At 42.7% G+C, this 5,830-nt stretch overlaps 1 pseudogene; it reads right to left on the bottom strand.

Moving 5' to 3' along the window:
* Window positions 1-4,105: 4,105 nt before the first annotated feature.
* On the bottom strand, window positions 4,106-5,398 carry Hnrnpa1-ps3 (heterogeneous nuclear ribonucleoprotein A1, pseudogene 3; annotated as a pseudogene).
* Between the last annotated feature and the right edge of the window lie 432 nt (window positions 5,399-5,830).

Below are 5,830 nucleotides of genomic sequence, written 5' to 3'. Positions count from 1 at the left end.
TTATTTCCCAAGATCAATGTTTCATTAAGGCACATGTGAGAACATTCTTGGAACACATACTGGATCCAGCCACCTGGTGAAGAAGTATGACAAGGGTCAAAATGTGTGTGTGTGTCAATTCAGTGACTCAGAAAATGAGGAGTCATTCTCCAGTGAGATTGGTCATAGTCAGAAAGAATACTAAGATCACATCTGTAGACATCATCCCTCATACCATAATCTGCTTACAGCCAGGACACCAATCCCAAATTTCCTAAGTAGAGTTTTAGGGAACAAATTTAGTCTACCTGATTATGTCTTCCTAGCAATCCTCTGCAAACCCTTCAGGGACTTACTAAATGTATAATTTCTCCTCTGAGCTTTGCCATCTAAGAGTCAGTGATTGCCGTAGATACACAGAGAGAATTTTCCTACTTTAACAGGAAAGCACATTCTCCAAGTTTCCACTCCTATTCCCCAGGGATAGAGAAGTGCACAGCACTTGAGGGAAAGTATAATCCATCATCTCGAGACTTCCTGCCTCACATTCCATAAGAAGCTGCCCTCAAGGTACAAGGAACACATTTCTTCATTTTTAGTATCACAGAAACTATCCAGTTGGAGCTGAATGTAGTGCACTGGAAGCATATCAAAGATAAAAATGGAAAATCAAATTTAAGAGGTTCCTTTGAGGGCAGGCTCAAGCATCAGACAAGAACTGGGACAGTGGCTCTGATAAATAAATAAAAAAGAATGTTGCTGAAGGTCTTACCCCTCTGAGGTGCGCCAAGACATTGGAATCATAAAATCAAGAATTGAGGAGAGCTGAAATGATTCCCAATCCCAAATCCTACATATAGAGTAGGTAGTGGGAGGAACCACAAAGTTCTCATGCAGAGGCTTGGGCCCTCCATGTCTGTACATCTGTCCCCAAAATTTCAGTTTCTTTATACCACCAACCCATCATCATGATACACTGATGTGTCAATGCCCACACCTGCACGGCACTGAGAACTGGGAGTAAGCCTGCGGGATATAAAAGACACATATGCAGGCTATTTGTGTTATGAAGTCTGTGAATTCTGTAGTTTGTTCACTGAATACATACCCCAAATTGACCTAAACCTAGGAAGCACAGTGGGAAAACCCAGCTCTAGACCAGTAACAAAAGACTGAATACATGCCCCAAATTTACTGGGGAGAAATCCAGGAAGACAAGCCTAAATCTCAGGATAAAGACTGAGAAAAAAAGACATGAATGAACTGACCATCTCCAAGGTGGTTGCTGTCCCGCGCTACGTCTCGCCAGCAGGAACGACGCGGCACACACAGAATCCTACTGCAGAAAAGCTTTAATGCGTCTTGAGAGGGAGAGCATAAGCTTACAATGCAGAGACGCCGAGTGAGGAATAACCGTCCCTTATATAGGAAACTATCCTCGCCTAGGACGTGTCACTCTCTGACTGGTCGCTGCCAATTATGCCAGATGACGTACCAAAGTGTACGTGTCCCTTTGAGTAGGGAAGTTACCAGGCGCCTGCGTATTGCCCTTTTTACTAGGTGCGTTCTGCCAGATGCCGGTGCCATCTTGTAATGGAGTTTGTGAGGACAGCTCCTCACATATGTGAGGACAGCTCCTCGGACAGCTCCTCACATCTCTGTGAGGACAGCTCCTCGGACAGCTCCTCACATAGAACTAAATTAAAACATGATGTTGCTGACGTAACATCAAACTCTGAACAGCACTTACTCTTTCTCTAATGAAGGTAACTAGCTTATTTAACACACATGGACCTATATCAAGAAGCAGAAGCAAAATTAAGAAGGGTCCTATAAGGGAAGATATCAGAGTAGTCATCCAAGGAGATCTACTAAATCAGCTCTTGAACCATCCCTGATGCACTTCTGTCTCTCTGTCTTTTGTCTAACCTTGTCTTAAGTTTACTCATGGAGTTTTTAATTACTTCTGAATGGTCTACATAGAAGCAACATTTTTCTTTTAGTGTAGCACACAGACCTCCTTCTTTAAGGAATATCAGGTATAATCTTCTTTTATTCTGAAGGACTATTTCTGAGAGGGGGTTTAGGGATTCTTGGAGGTCAGCTAAAAAGTCTTTTTTACTCTTTTTATATCTAAGTCAATGGCAGTCCTGAATTCTCCATAAGCCTTGTGATGCAGGGCAACAGCAGATGTCCTTGTAGCTGCCCTTGCAGCACCTAGATTCAGCCTAAAGATAGCCCTAAGTAATTCTCAACTCTCTTTTGTGTCTTGCTAAATCTTTAGCATCAGGATTCCAATCTGGACACTATCTGAACCTACACACAAAGGTCATGACTGCCTTTTAGAGCTTCTAAACTTATACAGGTTGTGATCCCTGAGGCACAGTCCCAAGAAGTGTAAGGAGTACTAACATATGTAACGTGACATCATTTGCAATAGAGATCAAGCCTATCCCCACACCTATCCTGATGGAACCCAGAGCAAACATGAAATTCTTGTTTCTAAAGCACACTCCTCAAGTGAGCATTATAGATTTCGTGTAACAGGTACCAACAAGAATCTCAAGTGGGATGGTGAGAAAACAAGAAGAGGGTCCAGAAAATAGAGGTCCACCAAAGAGGGCAAAAGCATTCAGTCACACAGAAAGACAATCAAAAGATTAACAAACAAAAAAACCAAAAGTGCACATAAAAACAAAAACAAAGTGGCTGCTGCAAGATTGCCACAAAACCTGAACTGATTCAGATGGGAGCTTCCATGAGCTCACCAAAGACAGATTAAGGGGAGCAGATTCCACAGCACTCCTCCTTCCTAACCAGAATCTTCCCATTGTCAAAGTCACAAGTAACACAAAACAAAGATCTAAGACACGCAGACAAAGACCACTATGGAAATACAAACAGCGGGAAAGACGGGTCTTTTCTCCAATCCATGAGAATGATCGAATCCTCACTGGCACCAAGATGGGAATCTCCCAGGCATCCCTGGGGTCCCTTCTCACCTCCTGGGACATCACCCAGGGCAGCGCAATCGGTGAGCCCTGGCACATCTACCGCTCACATTCGCATCTCTCCTGAGAAATGAGCCTCCCTCTCAGCCCGAGATGGGAGCAATTGCTAAACCAGAACTCCAGAACTCACAAGCAAATACAGACCCAGAGTAGCAAATACAGACCCAGAGTTTAGCCAGCAAAAAACACAAAGACAGAAAGACACAGATGCTATTTCCTGAATCGGAACGGCTTTGGATCCTTTTTCTTACAATAAGTCATTTCAACACTTTCCAACCTTGTCCCAACTATAGGAGCTAATTTCTGGTCCTTCAATAATAAATCAAAGACAAGTTTCTGACACAAAGACAAAAAAATTTAATGAGATCCTTTTTTCTTAACTCTTATTTCTCTCTCCTTGAATGAGCGCTTGATCTCTTCTATAAAACAAGCTTCTGTAGATAATTGCTTCCCCATGACAATCGGACGACAATTATTTGGCTGGCATTTTTACCTCCCTCTCCAGTGACACATGAGCGATGCGGCCTGAAGAGTCCTCAACTTCTCTCTTGTGGATCCTTTGTCTCTGTCGTCCGGTAGTTGGCTGTGCTTCAGGTCCCTGTTTGGCCGCCACGAGACCCGTCCAGCAGGTCCATTTATTCAGGGTCCCAAAGAGGTGCTAACTGAGGGTCAAGGGGGGAGAAAAGAAGGAGACCAAGCAAGGTTCTGTTGTCAACATCTCGTTTATTGAGAGGAATGTACAGATTTAAAGCTCGGAAGCAGAAATTGAAGCAGGAACTGAAGCTTAGGCGGGGGAGTACTGGGAAGTACCCAAGAACATAAGGTAAATCATTAAACTGAAAGATATTCTCCATAGACATTGAGGCAACAGTCTACCAGGGACAAGTTCTTTGAAAAGGTCAATCCCTTCTCAAGAATCTGATCAGGGCAGGGATTTAGCTTTGTTTAGTTCGGAAGTCCGGTCCCCGAAAAAACCTAATACTTCCTTATATCTCCCGATGCATTCACGTGCTTACACATTTATCCCCTACTTTATCTTTTTTTTTTTTAAAAAGACACATTTATTTAGTGTCAAGATCAGACTTTTACATTTAGCTATTAACAGCATGGGTGAAAAAGGTCTACAGTAAAACCCTTCATTGGAATTCTTTACACTTTCCACAGAACAGAAACTTAAAATAACCTGTTATACAATTAGTCACAGATACAGTCCTGGAGTTTTTGCCCACACACATGAGTATTGTCTAAAACATGTCTTCTTTGTAGCAGCTAGGCCCTGCCACCACTGTGCTTGGCTGAGTTCACAAATCTGTTGTAACCTGGAGCTTCCCTGTCACTTCTCTGGCTCTCCTCTCCTGCTAAGCTTTGCTTCCTGGTTATAATTTGAACCTCCTGCCACTGCCATAGCTACTGCTGCTGCTGGAACCTCCATAGCCACCTTGGTTTCATGGTTTAGCAAAGTACTGGCCTCCACGACCATAAGGGCCAGAGCTCCCGCCTCCAAAGTTTCCTCCTTTCATTGGTCCAAAATTTGATGACTGGTTGTTGTAATTGCCAAAATCATTGTACTTCCACCACCTCCAAAATTGCTTCCATCATTGTCAATTCCATTATAGCCATCCCCACTGCCACCATATCCACCACCACCACGGCTGCCACCAAAGCCACCACGACCACTGAAGTTCCCCCCTCGACCAAAATTGTCATTGCCACCGAAACCACCTCCACGACCACCACCAAAGTTTCCGGAACCACTTCGACCTCTCTGGCTGGATGAAGCACTAGCCATCTCTTATTTCGACGGAGCCTTTCTTACTTCACAGTTGTGGCCATTCACAGTATGGTATTTCTGAATAACAATCTTATCCACAGAGTCACGGTCATCAAAGGTGACAAACGCAAATCCCCTCTTTTTTCCACTGCCTCTGTCAGTCACAATTTCAATCACTTCAGTTTTCCCATACTGCCCAAAATAATCTCGTAGGTGATGTTCTTCAGTGTCTTCTTTAATACCACCAACAAAGATCTTCTTCACAGTTAGGTAGGCATCTGGTCTCTGAGAATCTTCTCTGGACACGGCTCTCTTAGGTTCCACAACTCTTCCATTCACCTTGTGTGGTCTTGCATTCATGGCAGCATCCACTTCCTCCACAGTGGCATATGTGACAAACCCAAAGCCTCTGGATCTTTTGGTGTTTGGATCTCTCATTACCACACAGTCGGTGAGTGTTCCCCATTGCTCAAAATGGCTCCTCAGACTCTCGTCGGTTGTTTCGAAGCTCAGCCCTCCAATGAAGAGTTTCCGCACCTGTTCTGGTTCCATGGGAGACTCTGACTTAGACATGACGGTAGGATGATGAGAGCATTCAGCGATGCTTCCTCGCCAGCGTCAAAGAGCAGAAAGGAATAAGATAACAAATGTGTCCCTTATCCCCTACTTTAATAGCACATGTATTCTACTAGTACTCTCACCTTGTAAGGCTGAGGACCTGCACATTCTCATAGACTCTTTCCAGATTTCTAAATTTGATAGATGCTCAAAATTAAACTTTGAGTCTAAAAAGTTAGAATAAGATGAAAAGTGGAAAATTTTAATATAATAATATTGATATATAAATTAACAAAGAGGATACTTCAATTGAAAGCAGAATCTATCAAATTGTATTAAAACTAAGACTGTACATAAAATTTAAAATTAATTATATATATGAATATAAATGACAATGGCTATACCATACCATTGATGTTAAAAAAGATGAGTTCTACATTAGCATAAGAACATTAAAACTGTCTCAGAAAATGAAAGTTAATTCATGGACTCCCAACCGTAAACAAAGACG

Source organism: Rattus norvegicus, chromosome 8 (genome assembly GCF_036323735.1).
Source record: "Rattus norvegicus strain BN/NHsdMcwi chromosome 8, GRCr8, whole genome shotgun sequence".
Classification (NCBI taxonomy): domain Eukaryota; kingdom Metazoa; phylum Chordata; class Mammalia; order Rodentia; family Muridae; genus Rattus; species Rattus norvegicus.
Note: the sequence above shows the minus strand (reverse complement) of the source record. Positions and strands in the feature narration are given on the sequence as shown.